The sequence below is a fragment of the Sciurus vulgaris genome (assembly GCF_902686455.1).
Source record: "Sciurus vulgaris genome assembly, chromosome: 13".
NCBI classification, from domain to species: Eukaryota; Metazoa; Chordata; class Mammalia; order Rodentia; family Sciuridae; genus Sciurus; species Sciurus vulgaris.
In genome coordinates this window covers 37,624,461-37,644,800 of record NC_136474.1, presented here as the reverse complement: position 1 = coordinate 37,644,800, position 20,340 = coordinate 37,624,461, and positions in this window count along the sequence as shown.

Below are 20,340 nucleotides of genomic sequence, written 5' to 3'. Positions count from 1 at the left end.
TTTAGATTTTGTCCCTGGTGAGCAGACCTCTCTCCCTGCTTCCTGGTTGCCCTGTCCTGTTTTCCTCCACCATATCCTTCCACCAAGATGTTCTGCCTCAAATTGGGCTCAGACCTATGGAGTCAGCTATGAACTGAACCTCTGAAACCATGATATAAAATAAATGTTCCTTCCTAAAAACTGTTCTTGTTAGTTATTTTGGTTATAGCAGAGCAAAAGCTAACTGAATCTATATCCATCTTCTTCATACATATATTTCCCTATTCTTGCATCTCCTTCTTGGGAATGATAACACCCCAATAACTTAGTAAGAAATTTGACAGTCAGGGTTGTCTTGAGTTATACCACAGGCCAGGAAGAGGAAATTGCAGACTTCAGAGAAGGGGTGAGGGATTTTTTTAAAAGTTCTCTGGATTTGGGAACATGGTAGACTGAGTAGATCAAGTTGGGAGGAAGGGGGAAGACAGTCTGGCCTTAGGATACTCCTCTGTCCAATCTTCTTACATATCTTTGTGCTCTAACAGACATGCTGCATCCACCACTAAGACATGAAATAACCATGTGCTTTCCAGTGCAGGAAGAGTAAAAGTACAATTACGTGCTCTCCATTGCCTCTGTGACCTGCATTCCTTTCCCCACCTTCTTTTAGCTCTTGACTAACTGAAAATGACGGCAAATAACAGCCTACCTCTAAAGCATCACAGTCAGATGAATAGGCAGAATTGCACATTTTCTCCCTGTGGGGTCTACTATGTTGTACTCATTCTTTTATAATGATATCATAACAAATTTAGAAAGATTATTTTGCTAAATTAATTATTCACTTGGGAATCCCCAGGGCAGATACCTTTCAGTGGGAAAGTTATTGAATATTAATTTTCCAAACTTTCCAAGTCTTCACCTCAACTCCCTCACTTTACACACAGGCATGTGCACATGCACACACACACACACACACACACACATACACACACACAAACACACATAGCACACTTGGCTGCCAGAGTTCTTGGCCATCCATGAGATACCACAATGAAGAACTGAAATCTCATTAGGGATAATTGGGACACTAGGTAAAGTTGATTTCCATATTACTAGAGGTACTGCCTATCAATCAAGTGCTTCAGAATCCAAAGAACAGAATTTAAGCCAAGGGTACCCATCATGCTCCATAGTTGCAAAAGTCCTTCATGCCCTTGTCAAGTTCTCAAAGATTATCAGGAGAAAGAAAAATGAGGTTTCTCAAATCTTAAACTTTAAGCAAGTTAATATAATCATATAAGCCATAAAAACTCCAGTATGTTTCTTATACATACAATATGTAAAAATCTAGTTTCTACTTTTATGCCCTTGTTCTGTGTTCTCTGAAAGTCAACTTCTGCCCTTCTTGGGTAACGTTCATTGGACAGGTAATGCTCACCAGATCTGCTCTTTATCTCTCCTCCTCCTACAAACCCTGTGCCCTTGCATTCTCTTTTCTGTAGAAGTCGTGTCACCTGTCACCATTTTTCACAATAGCCTTTTCACACTGCAATCAATTCACTTCTCAGTTTCTGGTAAAGTGTCATCATGAATTTAATTTTTACTCTTAAATACTAATTCTCCTCCAATGTTATATCTCTCTCTTTCTCTTTCTTATTCTGAAGAAAGATACTGTCTTGGTTAATCACATATATCAGCTTACAGCTAAATGGTATTGGTAGTCTGGGCAAGTGCCCTTGTAAATCCCATTTTTGTCTTCCATCTGCCTGTCCATCAACATGTCCAGCTGTCTTGTTTACCTTCTTTATACTTTATTACCCTTTTCACTCCTCCTACTCAGAGAAATAAATCTCATATGTTCGATAGATGTTCTTGTCCATGAAAGGGCATCTGTTAACACAAAATGTTATCTTGTGTATATATTAATTGAATTTCCATATATATCACTTGCATCTGTTTTCTTCTGCATTCATTTCTGTATTTGTTTGCTTCTTTTCACAGTATTTTTCAACTGTATTTTTAAACTCTCCCCTATTACTGTATTTCTAGTTTTATCTCTCCAACTGTTGCATAGCATTCCACAATATCCACCCATTGCATTTATTTATCTACTTCTCTTATGGTAGACACAGACATTGCCCTCACTTTACCTCTACCACACACACCGCCATTTGCATACCATCCTTGTACAAATAGCATTATGGACAACTTGGGAATTGTTTTTCAGTAATATATTCTTAGAGATTGTATTTCTTGGCCAACAGATATAGCACAAAGCTCAATCTTAGATTGTTTCTAGAATCACTGCACAGTTTACATTTCTGCCAACTGTATACAACATCCCCATCTCAGCCATCCTTGTAAGTGCTAGATCCTGCCCATCTTTTTCCTCTTCATAAATTTAAAGTCTTCAAAGGCAAGATGATTTATAACATATTAAGGACTTTAGATCCTGCATACTTGTCAGATTACATGACACATTGTCAAATTTACCATGTAAAAGGACTGAATCATATTCAACCTGTAAACTGGTTTGATGTCTTCTAAATCCTAGTCTGCTTATGTATCAGTTTACTAGCTGGTAACTCTGGGCAGGTTACCTGCTGCTCTAAGGCCCAGTCTCATCATCTGTAAAATGGGATGATTTTCCTTAAGTCATGAGTTGACTTCCAATATTAAATAAGATAATAAAGGTAAAATAATTAGCATGTAAAAATATTAGGTGTCCCTAATAGTGACAGTAGAGTGACCAACACCCTGGTTTTCCTGAATTGAGGAGATTGCCAGGACACTGAATTTTCAGTGCTAAATCCAGGAAAGTCCTGGGAAACTAGGATGAGTTGGTTGACCCTGGTCATAGATGTGGAGATGCATTGCTGAAACCCCCACCCCCATTCCAACAGTCCTGAGTTTCTGCTGAATCTGAAGGTTGTGGCAAGATGTAATCTCTACAGGGTTCCATTAGCTTTTAGATTGAAATTGCATGCTTCTTGACTCAACACACAGGTATAGCCACAGGCTTGGTCTTTCTTCATCAGCAAAACTGGGAATGTATGCTGTTTTAGTCACCTTTTCACTGCTCTGACCAAAAGACCTGACAAAAACAATTTTAAGGAGGAAAAGTTTGCAGGCTCACAGTTTTAGAGATGTCAGTCGAAAGATAGCCAGCTCTAGTCTTTGAGGCTCCAGGTGAGGCAGAACACTGTGGAAGACTGTGGAGGAGGAAAGCAGCTCAGGGCATGATGATCAGGAAGCAGAGAGAGAACTCCACTCAACAAGAACAAAAAATATACCCCAAAAGTACGCCCATAAGGACCCATCCCCTCCAGTCACACCCTACTTGCCTTCCCTTACCACCCAGTTAACCCCTATTGGGGGATTAATTCACTAATTAAGACTTTCAGAACCCAATCAGTTCATCTCTAAACTTTCTTGCATTGTCTCACACATGAATTTTTGAGGGACAGCTCATATCTAAATCATAACAAAGTCTCCACCATTTTCACCCAACAAGGACTTCTTGTAACAGAATTCTGTCTACCTGAGCCCACTGTCAGTCAGGACATTTTGTCAGGGGCATTACATTCTGCTCAATTTCAGTCTCTCCCTTTTCTTTTAGGTATTCCCTTCCCAGCATTGGCAGTTCTAAGAATGCAGTCTACCATACTAGGACATAAGAGGGCTCAGGCAATGATGACTTGATAACTAATATTATGTTCTAGTTTGAAGTTCAAACCACCTCTCACATATTATCTCCATTTCCTTCTTCTCTCTTTCTCTATTACTCTCTCTCTCTCTCTCTCTCTCTCTCTCTCTCTCTCTCTCTCTCTCTCTCTCTCTCTCTCTCTCTCTCTCTCCTGGCCACGTATGAAAAATAGTTTGGGTACTATATTATGAAGTTTCAAGAAATTCATTCCAATGTTATTCTTTGTTTGTCATTTTGATTGTTGTGAGGGTTTTTTTTAACCCCTTAGGAAAACTTCTGGTTGATTTAATTCTCTCCAGACTCACTCACAGGCCTGTCTCTTGTTAGTTCAGAACAAAATTGACATGATGCTTCAAATAAATCACTGACTTTAGATGCGTGCCCAGAGAATTAAGAAGGCATAAATTTTGAAGACTTAAAACTTCAGGGTAAAGGCATAATGCATTTTGAATAAATTTTTATCTACAATCTCTTTATTAAGGTGCCATTTTTCATGTTAGAACACACCAAGAACAACTTAGAAGCCAAAGGTGTATTTGAAGATCACAGGACAGATGCTAATCACAAGATGAGTAATGGCAAAAATGTCTGCAAACCTGAGATACAGAGATAAAAGCAGGAGGATCAAGTTCACCAGGGAACATGCAGCCACTTTTCTTCACTCAATTTTTCAGTCTGATTTTATAGAAGTGTTTTAAGAAACATTCAGTGAAACTACTTCCTTGGGGCACTAATCCCTACAAACCCCCCAGACAGATGATCATCCACTTTCACTCAGATGTTCCCAGTGGCTTATTCTTCCTGGAAATCCCTACCTATTAGAGGACAGATGGCCCCCAAATACAATGGTCCAGCTTACAATTGCTTTGATTTTTGCAGTGGTGTGATATGCATTCAGTAGCAACCATATTTGGGAATTTTGAATTGTATCTTTTCCCAGGCTAGTGATAGGTGATCTGATCCTCTCTGGTGATGCTGGACAGTGGCAGCAAACTGCTGCTCCTTGTCAACAAGAAGATCATGATGGGAAACCACCATGCTTAACAATGTACTGTGTTAGCAAGTTTTGATATTCCACAGGCCAGGCATATTAACTGGATTTTTAACCTAACAAGGGCTTATTGGGATATAATTCCATTGTAAATTGAGGCATAGGCATTTTCTCTTAATAGAACCTACTTTTGCCTGGCATGCTACCCATAGTCCTATTTCTGACTGGAACAATAGGGATTAAGTCTGACTCCTCACTTGCTTATGCTCCTCACAGTGTATCTTCTTATCTGATGTAATGGAAACCCTCACTTCCCTAAAGTGTCCATACATGACACCATTCTGAGCCTCTCATCACTCATTACACCTATGGTAGACACTTGGGTTGAGACATAATGCTTGCTCTTATTGAAACTGCTCATCACATAATTATCTGCATTGGACTGAAGGCCAGCAACACACACCAGGTGTCCTTCAATGTGAACCATACTGAAGAAGGTTCCTTTTTTCCAATGACTATAAACAAGGACCAGGGTAAACAAATGATGTTTACATTCCTCTGCAATAAAAATAATAAATCATAGGTGCACATAACAGGGATGAGTCTCTGAGTAGTACAGCTGAGTGAAAGAAACCAGAAGAAAGAATATATACTGCATATTTTCATTTATGCAAAATTCTAGAAAATTCAGCCAGGCACCGTGGTGCACACCTCTAATCCCAGCAGCTGAGGAGGCTGAGGCAGGAAGTTTGCGAGGTCAAAGTCGGCCTCAGAAACAGTGAGATGCTAAGCAACTCAGAGAGACCCTATCTAAATAAAATGCAAAATAGGGCTGGGGATATGGCTCAGTGGTTGAGTGCCCTGAGTTCAATCTCCCATACCCCCTCAAAAAAAAAATCTAGAAAATTAAAATTTGTGTTATAGTGATAGAAGACATCAGTGGTTACCTGGGGATGAAAGGAAGAATGGGAGCTTACTCCATTTCCTGTTGCTATTACAGAACATGACAGGTTGAGTAATTTATCTTTTTAAAAAGCAGTTTGTTTAGCCCATGGTTCTGGAGGCTGAGAAGTTCAGGATAGCATAGGGGATCTGGTGAGGACGTTGTGCAGCATCATAGCATGGTAGAAGGGGAAGGGGCAAGGAAGAATGTGGAAAAGAAAGAGCATGACGGATGTGCTCACTTTTATAACAACCCACTCTTGTGATAACTAACTCATTCTCATCATAACAGCATTCACCCACCCACGAAGGTTCGATCCTCATGACTCAATCACTTCTCATTACCTCCCAACACTGCTGAATTGGGGACCAAACTTTAGACGCATGAATTTGAGGGACACATCTAAGCCACAGCAGGCAACAACTTCAGAGGCACAAGGAGACTTGGTGACTGGTGGTTTCACAGGAATATACAAATGTCAAAACTCATTAAGTTATATACTTAAAATATGCTATATATGATGTCAATAACACTTTGGTAAAGCTTTTTGTCATTCTAATTAGTTATAAATGACAGTAGAACGCATTTTGACACATCATACATAAATGGAATATAACTTCTCATTCTTGCTGTTGTAAAGGATGTAGAGTTACACCAGTCATGCAATCATGTAAGCACATAGGGTAATAATGTCCAATTCATTCTACTATCCTTCCCTATCTCCAGGCCCCCTCCTCTCCTTTTACTCCCCTCTGTCTAATGCAAAGTACCTCCATTCTTTCATAGCCACCACCCTTATTGTGAATTAGCATCCCCATATCAAAGAAAACATTCAGCCTTTGGGTCTCTGGAATTGGCTTATTTTTTTAGCATAATATTCTTCAACTCCATCCATTTACCTGCAAATGCCATATTTTATTCTTCTTAATGGCTGAGTAATATTCCATTGTGTATATATACCACAGTTTCTTTATCCATTGATCAATTGAAGGGCATCTAGGTTGGTTCCACAATCTAGCTATTGTGAATTGAGCTGCTATAAACATTGATGTGGCTGCATCACTGTAGTATGCTGATTTTAAGTCCTTTGTGTATAAACCAAGAAGTGTGATAACTTGGTCAAATGGTGGGTCCATTCCAAGTTTTATGAGGAATCTCCATACTGCTTTCCAGAGTGGCTGCACTAATTTGCATCTCCACCAGCAATGTATGAGTGTACCCTTTTCCCACAGCCTTGCCAACATTTATTGTTGCTTGTATTCTTAATAATGGACATTCTGATTAGCGGGAGATGAAATATCAGAGTGTATTTGATTTGCAAATCAAATACTAGAGGTGTTGAACATTTTTTCATATATTTGTTGATTGATTATATTTCTTCTTCTGTGAGGTGTCTGTTCAGTTCCTTAGCCCAGTAATTGATTGGGTGATTGTTTTTTTTTGTTTGTTTTTTTTTGTTTTTTTGTTTTTTTTTTGGTGTTGAGTGTTTTGAGTTCTTTATATAGCCTGGAGATTAATGCTGTATCAGCAGTGCATGTGGTCAAGATTTTCTCCCATTCTGTTGGCTCTCTCTTATTATTATTGATTGTTTCCTTTGCTATAAAGAAACTTTTTAGTTTGATACCATCTCATTTATTGATTCTTGATTTTACTTCTTGTGCTTTAGGGATCTTGTTAAGGAAGTCAGTTCCTAAGCCAACATGGTAAAGACTTGGACCACTTTTTCTTCTATAAGGCACAGGATTTCTGTCCTAGTGCCTAAGTCCTTGATCCTCTTTGAGTTGAGTTTTGTGCAGGGTGGGAGATAGGGGCTTAATTTCATTTTGCTACATATGGATTTCCAGTTTTCCCAGCATCATTTGCTGAAGAGGCTATCTTTTCTCCAGTGTACATATTTGGCACCTTTGTCTAGTATGAAATAACTGTTATTTATGTGGGTTTGTCTCTGTGTTTTCTATTTTTTACCATTGTTTGTGTGTCTGTCTTTGTGCCAATATCATGCTGTTTTTGTTACTATGGTTCTGTAGTATAATTTAAGGTCTGTACTTGTGATGCCTCCTGCTTCACTTTTCTTACCAAGGATTGCTTTGGCTATTCTGGGTATCTTATTTTTCCAAATGAATTTCATGATTGCTTTTTCTATATCTATGAAGAATGTCATTGGGATTTTAACAGGGATTGCATTAAATCTGTATAACACTTTTGGTAGTATGGCCTTTTTAACAATGTTAATTCTGCCTATCTAAGAGTATAGGATATCTTTCCATCTTCTAACATCTTCTTCAATTTCTTTCTTTAGTGTTCTGTAGTTTTTATTGTAGAATTCTTTCACGTCTTTTGTTTGATTGAGTTCCAAGTATTTTTTTAGGCTATTGTGAATGGGATAGTTTTCCTAATTTCTCTTGCAGTGGATTCATTGCTTACATATAGAAGTGAATTTATGGGCATTGATTTTATATCCTACCACTTTGCTGAATTCATTTATTAGTTTTAGAAGTTTTCTGGTAGAATTTTTTGAATCTTCTAAATATAGAATCATGTCATCAGCAAATACTGATAGAGTTCTTTTCCTACTTTAATTTCTTTCTTCTGTCTAATTGCTCTGGCTCGTGTTTCAAGGCAGTGTTGAATAAAAGTGGTGGAAGAGGGCATCCTTGTCTTGTTTCAGTTCATAGAGGGAATGCTTTCAATTTTTCTACATTTAGAATAATGTTGGCCTTAGGTGTAGCATATATAGTTTTTACAATGCTGAGGTATGTTCCTACTATCCCTAGTTTTTCTAGTGTTTTGAGCATGAAGGGGTGCTGTATTTTGTCAAATGCCTTTTCTGCATCTGTTGAAATGATTATATGATTCTGGTCTTTAAGTCTATTGATATGATGAATTATGTTTATGATTATGATATGATTTCCATATGTTGAACCAACCTTGCATCCCTGGGATGAACCCCATTTGATCACGGTGCAATCAAAATCTCTGGGACACTATAAAGGCAGAGCTAAGAAGAAAGTTCATTGCATTGAACTATTTCATTTAAAAAATAGAAAGTCAACATATAAACATTGTATGTTTATATATATATATATGTTTATATATATATATATGTTTATATATATATATATGTTTATATATATATATATATATAACTTAACATTACATTTCAAAGCCCTAGCAAAAGAACAAATCAACGCCAAAAGCAGTAGAAAACAGGAAATAATTAAAATCAGAGCTGACATCAATGAAATTGAAACAAAAGTACCAATTCACAAAATTGACAAAACATAAAGTTGGTTCTTTGAAAAAATAAATCAAATTGATAAACCCTTAGCTATGCTAATGAAGAGAGAGAGAAAACTCAAATTACTAAAATTCATGATGAAAAAGGGAATTTCACAATGGACACTACTGAAATACAGAAGGATATCAGAAACTATTTTGAAAATTTATACTCCAATAAAATAGAAAATCTCAAAGAGATCCACAAATTTCTGGAGACAGACAACTTACCCAAACTGAAGCAGGAAGACATACACAATTTAAAACAATCAAGCAATGAAATACTAGACACCATGAAAAGCCTACCAACCAAGAAAAGCCCAGGACAAGATGGATTCTCAGCCAAGTTCTGCAAGACCTTCAAAGAAGGTATTCCTCAAATTATTCCATGAAATAGAAAAAGAGGGAACCCTTCCAAACTCATTCTATGAGGCTAGCCTGACCCAGATACCAAAACCAGACAAAGACACATCAAGGAAAGAAAACTTCAGCCCAATATCCTTGGTAAACGCAGATGCAAAAATTCTCAATAAAATTCTGGCAAATCACATACAAAAGCATATTAAAAAGATAAACCTTTTTTTAAAAAACTTTACAGAACATAGTGATACTAAGTGTGAAAAAGGTAAGACCAATGTATCATGCATGAAGAATATATAGGGGAAATCACTGTGAGATGGTTGAGGAGGGCTCCTTACAGAAGCCAGACTTGCATTGGACTTTGGAGGAGGAAGATGTGGCCTGAGATAGGAAAGCAAACGAGCCACTTCATTGCATGAATTTAGCATTTTGGAGGGTTAAGGAGGAGACTGACAGATGGATGTTGGCAAACAGTGTGAAAGAGGTGGTAAGCCTGAATGTTGTGGACACTCAGAAGTCAGGATAAGAAGTCTAGAATTTGTGAGTGGAAGAACAAACCTAGAAGAGAACAATGGTGGGCCATATCCAGGTGAAAAATCGCCACATTGGTGGGATAGCTCTGTGACATAGAAGTAAATATGGGGACCTAGTTGTTTCTGAATTGGCTATTTCTGGAAAACAAAATTCTAAACAAACATCTTAGAATATTATGCTAATAAGAAAGTTAGCATAGATTAGTTAAATAAAGAAAAGGCCCTTGAAAAGATGGCAGTGTTTGTGCTACATGTAGGTATACTTAGTCGAACCCTTCTTTGCATGTGCACATGAGGAGACAGGTCATGAAACCTTGTTTGACTTGAACCCTGAAATTATAACGGTCCCATCAGACACCAGCTTGCAGCTGCTGCAATCACTCCTGTCTACTTTCCCTGCTTGTCTCTTTTTCTTCTTAGCATAAAAATGGAAAAAATATGATTAAATATGTCTCAAGTGTGATATATTGTATCTCGAGCTATTGCAAAGCATTCTATAAATATGGGTATTGTCGTGAGTTATATTATCTAGTCGGGGGCTACTTGTTATTATCCTTTATTTACAAGCTAATGTGAAAAAGCACAATTCTATCTCCACAAGAGGTTTCCCATATATTAGAATTTTCCATTTCTTTTCTTTTTTTTTTTTTTTTTTGAGGTTATTAGAACTCCCATTTTAAAGATGAGGACACTGACCCTTATTTTTTTTTTTTTCACAATTATTTTTCTCATGGATATTACTGGTTTTTATTATTATTATTTAAACAAGTGGGATACATGTTGTTTCTCTATTTGTACATGGCGTCAAGGCATACCATTTGTGTAATCATAAATGTACATAGGGCAATGTTGTTTGGTTGAGATTTTTAAGTTGAATTATAACTCTTCAATTAATTTCTCTGAATTATTACCCACTAACTCTTCAATGCCTCCACATTCATTCATTCATTTCAGTACAAAAAAAAAAAGTGACCTTTTCTGATAGAAGAAAATTTTGCCTGTACCTCAAGTAAATAATTTTGATGGTGACTCTGTTTGAGAGCTAAATGGAATATTAAATGCTGCATCTCCTTCCTAGTTTATTGTTGGTAGCACCTTAGATTTATTTGTGTGTGTATGTGGGGGTGGGGGTGTTTGTTTCTTAATCTTTTACCAGCTATTTCTAGATGTGGCTCAGTTTTTCAGATTCTTTCCAAGAGTATACAACTGAATCAAGCTCAAGATGTTTTTTAGGTGTTTTGACCCAAAAAAGTGACAAAATCATGTGCTTTTCTAAAGAGTTAAAAGGAAACAAAAAGTCAAAGACTTTACTTGTTATATGAAAGTGAACTGATAATAATAGGTGACCTTGAATTTTTTTCTTGGATGACAGCCATGGAATTGGATTATCTTTGGCTGTGTGATATTGATCAAACAAAGTAGTTAACTGCTTGATTCCCACAGTCATTTTTTCCTGCACTGACCACAGCCATTTTTTAGAAATCAAAATTCCTTGAAAGCCTGTTTTATGCCAAGAATTGCACTGAATTCTCTCTTAACAATCAACGTATTTATGTGTCAGAGAGTAGTTTTTTAAAATAACCATCATACCATAAGGAGATTAATTTTTTTCCCAAAGCTGGATTGGAGATTGTGGCACATAACAACTCGGCATTAGCTATCTTTTTAAAACCTTGATCTCAGTCACCTCTGTTTTTTTCTAGAGTGCATAATTTGAATTATTATTTTCTTTGCCAGCAAAGACAGTCACTGATACTTTCAAATTAGGTAATATGCAGATCTTCCATGATTTTAATTTTACTTTCATAAATAGAATCTTCTGTTAAATACCTACCCAAGGGTATTTGTTAATTATATCTCAAAGTTATGTAAAAGAATAATAGTTTCTAAATTTTACTTATCTGGGTGCTCTCTTATGCCATATGAGCAAACATTAAAATACTTTTTAACTATTCCTTTAAAATAGGTTTGACTTCATTTTGGATTTTTTAAAGAGACAGTTATGCTATATTTCTAATTTTATTGGCCTCAAGGGAATAGTGGAATAAAACAGCTATCTGGGAATTTGTGTTTCTGAACATGCCGGTAGATGATAGATGTCATTAATACTCTTTATAGACATACAAATTGTTGCACAAAATTGAACTTCATACACATACCTACAAAAGAAAAACTTTAAATGAAGCAAACAAGAACCATAAATACATTTAAAAAATATTTTATTAATTAAGAATCTATCAGTGCCAGTTCTCACATCAGGTTTTGAAGACTCAAAATTAATAAAACTCCATCTTTCTCTCTCAAGTTATTCACTTCCAAGACACAAAACTGCCCCTGCCCCAGCCTGCAGGCTCTCTGCATCTGGGGACAGAGTTTGCAGACCCATTGCTGGGTTTGATCAAGGTCTGTGTTCCAGCTTTTGATATGCTGCTGTAACTTCAGATCCTCTCAGTTTCACTAAAGGGGATACAGAAAGTTCAGGATATAAATTTAAAGCTTTTTAAAGAGTAAGCATGTTTTTTTTTAAATGAAAGATTACTTGGCTGGATTAATAAATAACATTCTGAATGGTTATATCTGAATGGTCATAACTTTCTCAATGGTCACCAAAGGATAAAGCTATCTGGTTTCTGCTGAAATCTAATGGGAATATTTTAAGTTTAAGGAATAAGTCATCTGATGCTCTATTAGAAATTTAAAAACTCTTCTCTAGAGAATATCTTTGATGCAAGATGTTAGATTTTTTCCCTGTGCACTTGGTTCTTTTGACCAGTGGTTCAATTCTGTGTTTGGCATCCTGCTGCAGCAGTAAACTCTCCAAGTTGTCAGTAAATATTGTCAAGTTGCCCCAGTCGAGGAGACTCTTCTCAATTTTATATTTCAATTTTATTCATTCATTCATTCATTCATTCATTCATTCATTCATTCATCTATGCTGGGGATCATACCTAGGAAATATAGGGTATTAGATTCTTTCACGTGCCGGGGTTTGACATCATGTCCCACCTATCCACATGCATATCCAACCTCGAATTTTAAGAAGCAGTATCAAAGGACAGAAAATCAGCCTAGGGACCAGCAGATACTTTGGTTGCCACCAACCTCCTTCTCCTCCAGACCTGCTGGTCTTCTAGTCAACCCACAGTATTCCCTGAGGACCTTTTCAGCAACCTTTTCTGTGCTGGCAAGTGTGTAGACCTGTGTTTCTCATATGATCATCAGCATATTTCTGTGAGTCGGGTCCCATTAGACTCTCTTTTCCCAGTGAAGAGCTCTTAGCTCCGAATGTTGTTAATGATCAAGATAGAATCACTCCCATAGTGACAGGCAGAGTCTGAGTTCTTACTTATGAACTCCAGGGACCAGAAGTCCCTGAGTAGAAAGATCTAGAATCTATGTGGTTCAGATAAAGAAAGACAGCTTGATTTACCAAAGAGGAAACACTCTTGTCAGATGGGACTATGGCATCACTTCTGCAGAGCTTAACCTTTGAGAAGTCCTGTCTTCGTCATGTAAACTATGGAGGCCTCACAACCATTGGTGAGAGGTAGAACACAACTTCAAGTGCTTCTCACTCAGGGAATATTTCTCTAGACTATTCCAGTTACCCTGCTTAGAAAACTAGGTTTAGGTTCCAAAAGAGTTAACTTATTTTTGAGGGACTGGAAAACTATTCCTGAGGATTATGCCATGAAATATTTACCTTACTACAGGTAGATGTTTCATGTAAAGTAAAAACTTAAATGTACAAACCTGTCTTTTTTATAATTCATCTTTCACACCTTGGGTAATAATAGAGATTACAATGTTTAAGAAAGTATACATTTGGAGTAGTTAGTGCCATGCACATGTTATGCTTTCAGACAAGAGCTTTAAAAACTACTCAGGTCTGCTTCTTGCAAAATAATTCCTTTATTGAGTGAGTTGAAATACGACTTTTTCCTTTCTCATTTTGTCACATTGTCAGCTTGGTCTTCAATATTGCTACCCTGGGTGTGGCTATGAAAAGTGTAGAGAAATGAAAAGATGCATAACTGCATGGGCAACGAGACATATTTAATCTAAAATAAATCACAGTGAGGGCACATAAATTTTAATGGAAGAATAATCTTGGGTTCTGTTGAGCTACCTGGGTTCTTCCTCACATTACTGATATTTGGAGGTCAACACTGTTTCATAGAGTCAATATGAAATGGTGACCCAAGGTTAAATGTAGCTTGCAGGCTTGATCAGTTTTAACCATACAGTGTCTTGAATACTATGAATTGCTCATCAGCATTTTTATGGGGTCTCTTGCTCATGTCAGTTCCCCGTAGGCAATCTGCACTCATTAAATTACTTCCTTGACTCTGAAGGGTATGTCTTAGAAAGTTTTGCCTTCTGTGCACGTTGTTGTAGAACGAAAGACCTTGTTGATTTTTCTCCAAAGTTCTAACCTCCAGTTTACCTGCCCCAAATTCTGTAGATGACACCGAAACAGAAGTCAGATTAGCAACTGCTTCTTACACGTCTCTCACTGGGAATGCACAGGCAGCTCTAAGCAATGTATCCAAATAAATTGCATTATTCCAACACACAAATTATTCTTCTAACACATCTATCAGGAATGAAGGAGTCACACCAGACCCTTTCCTCTCACTCCACCAGTCACATCCCAACATAATTAATTCTTTGAACATCTTTCTATCTGCTACTTGTACTAATAGTGACAAGCAGACAAGGTTTAACTGTTAAAGAATTGAACTTAGACTTTAGGAAGATTGACAAGACCCACAAACAACACACTTAAAAATCCACACTTTATTGCAGCAAAAAGATACACTACAGGAACAATGTTAAAGTAGAGATATGTATCACAGACAAAGGACACCTCATAGCAAGGAGTCCTAAGAAACCAGACCCAGTCTCCAATGGACTGTCCACTGATGTGTGCATAAGTCATCACACACCAGGGCTCCCAATGTGTAGATCTCAGAGTAGGGTGTCCTATGAATACATTGTGTGTACATTGTTCACATATGCACATTCATGGTACGTTTCTAGCCCCAAAGACAGAATTCTTTTGGGGGAAGTGTCTCCCCAAGCCTAGGTGCCAATCTTAAATGCCATTCTTATCAATAAATCATATAGACAAACCACTTCTTGGGTTCATTGCTACAAAGCTGTACTATGAATTAGTGCACCCTAGGCCTTGACCAGGATTCAGACTGTGCAGGTGCCTTAGCAAAGAAATTCAGATTTGATGGACCAAACTCTGACATCACATTGTCCCTCCCTTCATCCAATTGAACAGTGTGCATCGGACTTTTACTTTCTGCCACCTGAGCCTTCATTATCTGCTTCATGTTCTCATTTTCACAGCTACCACATAAATATTTCTAAAGCAATTCTTACTAAAACATTCTCCTGCTGAAAGAATCTCATAAGTTACCATTATTTACCAAGGGAAGCCCAGATTTCTGAGCTAGTCCAAATTCTTGCCTCATCAAACTCTGCCCTTTTTTCTAAACATGACTTGACCTAAAATATTAGTTTGGTCTCCCCTCTGGAATGCCCACATCCGCACCCAGGGTCAGCTTCACAGTTATCAGCCTTAGCAGTCCCCATTCTCAGAACTCCCACTTGGTTTAATCTCTATGGTCACCATTTGGATGTCCTCCACTTTTGTTATGTGTTAAGTAACCAGGACTCCTCCATTTTATTCCCTCCATCCTGATGGAACCTAGGGTTTACCCCACAGTCAGGAAAAAGACAGGGCTTTGTGAATACCCTCATCCACCCAGGCATTCAAAAATCTTTTCCTATATCCAGTCTCTGTAGTATCAAGTCGTGTCAGTGTCAAGTACATTTCTGGCATTAAAAAAAAGATGAATTGATGGAATGAATGAATAATTTTTGTCCTGCCTTCCTCATGATGCAACAAACAACTTAATGCCTAGAAAGTGGTTTAAAGGTTTTAAAATATTCACTCAAAGGTAATTCAACAGTATTTGTTGATGGGATTCTTCGATAAGTATGCAATATAAGCATAAATATCAATCAGTTCTTATTTACTATAGCATAGATATTGAACAAGATTAAAAGGAATACAGAAATGAAAAATGAATAGGTCTGGTATTCAGTAAACTAGGAATTTTTATATCAATACTTATTTGAAAATTGTCTTCCCTCTTGCTTAGATAATTTCTGCTGATTCTGCAAAGTTCAAATTAAGTTCTCCTTACACTAATTTTTACTTCAGAAATTTTAAGGTATTTGGCATAAAAATGATCTGAGAGTGTAGTTTTCTTCAGCTGCTTCCCTTCCTGCATAGTTTGTTTCAGGCCATCTGCTCTGCCAGGGTGACATTGGGAAAGGTGGTGGGGTGGCTGATGCTGGCCTCCTGTCATTTCTCAGTAGCAGATATGGTCCTGCTTTTGACAGTGGAAGTAGCAGCATAAGAATCAATGATGTAGTGTGAGCTGTTGGGGAAGCAGCAGGAATAAGAGATGGTAATGTGATGATGAAAAACGTTGGGGGCATGGTGTGCAGGTGCCCTGGACATTTGTTCTGTTTTGGTTAATAATACTTTTAAAAAACTGAGCCGCCAGGTGTGATGGCACACATCTGTAACCCCAGTGGCTCGGGAAGCTGAGGCAGGAGGATCTCAAGTTCAAAGCAGCCTCAGCAACTTAGTGAGGCACTTAGCAACTCAGTGAGAGCCTGTCTCTAAATAAAATATTAACAAGGGCTGGGGATGTGGCTCAGTGGTTAAAAAGCTGAGCCAACTTTAAACAAATGCCCAACATTAAAAACCAGGTGATTTGGTAGAAAAGTTAAGAATTTTGATTGCAATGCTGAGTATTTGATGGCAATGGGGCAATGCTGGGCCATTTCCCTGTTTAGGAGCCATCATTCCACATGGAAAGGCAGCCCAACCAGCACACGATAAGTGTTCTTCAGCTTGAAGAGCCACAGTGCTCCTGGTTCATGCACTGTCTGCTATTATAAATCATCATCCTTGAACTATTCCTCTGTACCAATGTTCCCCAAAGAAGGAAATGACTGAGATAAGAGTGCCATGACCACAGGATACAGTGTTAAGAACATACTAGCAGGTGAACCACTACACATCATTGATTCTGAGATGCTGGTTTTCTAGCCAGCTATCTTCTAGATTTATTTGAGCAGGGGCTTACATTAGGACAAATTCTTTTTTTAAATCTCTACAAGCTCCCTGAGCATGCCTTCTATAGTCACAACAAGAGCCTAGACATCCCATGAAATTAAGAAAGAGGTATAAAGTCATCATCCAAAAATGGTCATTAAGCTGACCAACAGTGAACTGAACACAGTGAACTTATTTTCCCTTAATTATTGATTGCTATCCAAGAACTATTTTAGAATCCATAATAACCTATCAAACAATGTTCAACTGGATTTTTTTTTCAGAAATGAAAAACTTTGAGAAATGATTGACTATAACCTTATGTTATAATTGATCCCACCACCCTCTATGAAACACTTTAGATATAACCTTATAGAGGGACTTCTTTTCCTTCTTCTTCTTCACATTAAATCTCAAACCCCATGGGTTTATCTAAACACACAATATTTGGGGACTTTTTGTCCTCTTATTAAATTCTTGATTACTAAAAAGAAAATTTTAGTGGACTCTAGGTGAATAGTCAAAGGGTGAAATTTTCACTATAAAATGGATTGCACATCCCATGTCATGATGTAGTTTGATGAACTGTTCTGAGCTTCAAGATGGGAGTTCTTTTCCCTTATCCAGACTTGATAACCAGTCATCAGAGTAAACTTGGGAGAGTTGTTTAAACTCCTCTGTTCCACATTTTTTATCTAAAGAGAATGAAATAATAGAGTAGACCACAAGGTCATTGAGGAAATTAAATGAGACAAGACATACAGAATGTTTTATAAAGTGTTTAGCTTTAGAGAACTTGAGGGACAGAAATAGTGCAGTGAATTTGTCTTGCAACTCAAAGATAGGTCTTGCTCTTTGGGCAGATCCCCATAGTCATCATTTGTCCTCACCCAGCCTTTTGTGACCAGGACAACCTTTAGATGATTAAGAAGGCTGCCCCCTACTCTTCTTCTGTGAAGTGTCTGTTCAGTTCCTTTGCCCATTTATTGATTGGTTGATTTGCTTTTTGGGTGTTAAGTTTTTTGAGTTCTTTATATATCCTAGCAATTAGTGCATTATCTTAGGCTCTCTCTTCATATTCTTGTTGATTATTTTACTTCTTACACTTTAGGAGTCTCTCCTGAACCAACATGATAGAGAGTTGGGCCTACTTTTTCTTCTAGCAGGTGTGAAGTCTCCTACCAGAAGAGGCCATTGGTTTAATGCCTAGGATTGTAATCCACTTTGAGTTGAGTTTTGTGCAGAGCAAGAGATAGGGGTTTAATTTCATTTTGTTACATATGGATTTCCAGTTTTCCCAGCACCATTTGTTGAAGAGGCTATCTTTTTTCCAATGTACGTTTATGGTGTCTTTGTCTAATATGACATAACTGTATTTATGTGGTTTGTCGCTGTGTCTTCTATTCTGTACTATCGGTCTTCATGTCTGTTTTGATGCCAACACCATACCATTTTTGTTACTATAGATCTGTAGTATAATTTAAGGTCTGGTATTGTGGGTGTAGACTTTAACAGTAAATTAGTCTCAATTTAATCCTGTACTACTTGGTCAGTCCTAAATCAAGTAGACCTGAAAGCTGATAGAATCATGACACTACTCCATCACCAGGAGCAGGGATACACACTATGTATCAAAATTTTTTTAATTAATGTAATTGATTGATTGTTTATGCTTATCATTAAGCACATTAAAAAGATTTCCTTTAGCTGGGCACCATGGCAACTAGGGAGCCTGAGGCAGGAAGATCGCAAGTTCAAGGCCAGTCTCAGCAACTTAAGGAAGCCCTGAGAACTTAACTAGACCCTGTCTAAAATAAAAAAAAATGTCAAGATCTAGGGATGTGGTTCAGTGGTTAAGTGCCTCTGGGTTCAATCCCTGGTACCAAATAAATAAATAAATAAATAGGACTATGGATGTGATTGCCTTTTACTTGCCTAGTGAATTAATCATATTCTTTTCATGATTGAAAAATCAACATTCAAATGCCATTTGCTGATGAATTTCTGAGAGCATAAAAACTTGAAAAGATTGTTGCGTGTGCTCAGCTTTCTTAAGCAGATTGAGTGTTTTTATCATAGGAGGAATTAGGGCTCTTTCCCACAGACCTGGAAGATGATGCCTAGATGGACCAAAGCTGCAGCGGTTGGACGGATGTGCATGCCTGAAATCAGGTGTAGTAGGTACTTGTAAAAAACTCCTGTCCAATTCCAACAGGCTATCCCAACAAGATTCTTCACCTTCTGGCAATTCTGAGGTTTCTTTCAAATAGAGGGACTTTGATCCCCACATATTTGTTGCCTTAGAAAATTTATGGCAGAGGCCATTGAATAGTCCCTCTATTCCTTCCTGTGAATGTTAGGGATTCTATATGAGACTCCCTGGTACCATTACTAAATCACTGGCACTGGAGCAATGGAAAATAATGGTGGGCTCAGTCTGGGTCACATGTTTCTTCCCTACCTCTGTGGAGAACTCAGCCTCACCAGTGCTACATAGGCTGAGTATGGGGCAGGCATTTCTTCTAAAAGAATAGGGAACTGTGGCTGTAAGAATGGCAATTGCCCATTACAACTACTAGTGAGACCCCTCCCCCAACATGCCAATGGCTGCCTTGGAGTCGGGAGCAATATTGGAAAGATTACATCACTACATGTTCAAATATCACATTCTTTCCCCAAAGTATCCCTAAGAGGTTATTTATAGACAATATGGGACACAAAGGTTGAGGGAAAAGGCATTTGCCATACCACCACACCAAAGTCAAATTGTTTTGATATGTCTTCAAACATCCTTGAATTGCGTTAATCTTGTTGCCCCTTTTTCATTCATGTATTTTGATTGGTGTTTGGTTGACTTGTTTGGGAAAACCAGCCAGGAAGAGGGAAGCTGAGGAGGGAGCATTTTATTCTCCAATATTTGAGAGAAAATCTCAATGCAGTGTGGGTGGCGATGGTGGAGAAGAGATGACAAACCAAGAGGGGGATCTCAGGTTGCCAGTCTTGAAAAAGAAGGTGGATTTGATCCGGTGGATCTGCCTATTATTTCAGGTAAAGGAATTTGCCACCTATAATTTATTCCAGTTTATTGCCTGTAAAAACAGCAGTAGTACTAATATTCTTTGCTAAGGTAGTTGATTGATGCACTGTTGTCTCTACAATCTTATACGTAGTAACAATTAAAGCACCTTGGAAGTTTTTACTTTTTTTTTTTTTTTTTTTTATTTATTTATTTATTTATTTATTTATTTATTTATTTATTTTTTATTGTAAACAAATGGGATACATGTTGTTTCTCTGTTTGTACATGGCGTAAAGGCATACCATTTGTGTAATCATAAATTTACATAGAGCAATGTTGTTTGATTCATTCTGTTATTTTTTTCCCTTCCCCCCACCCCTCCC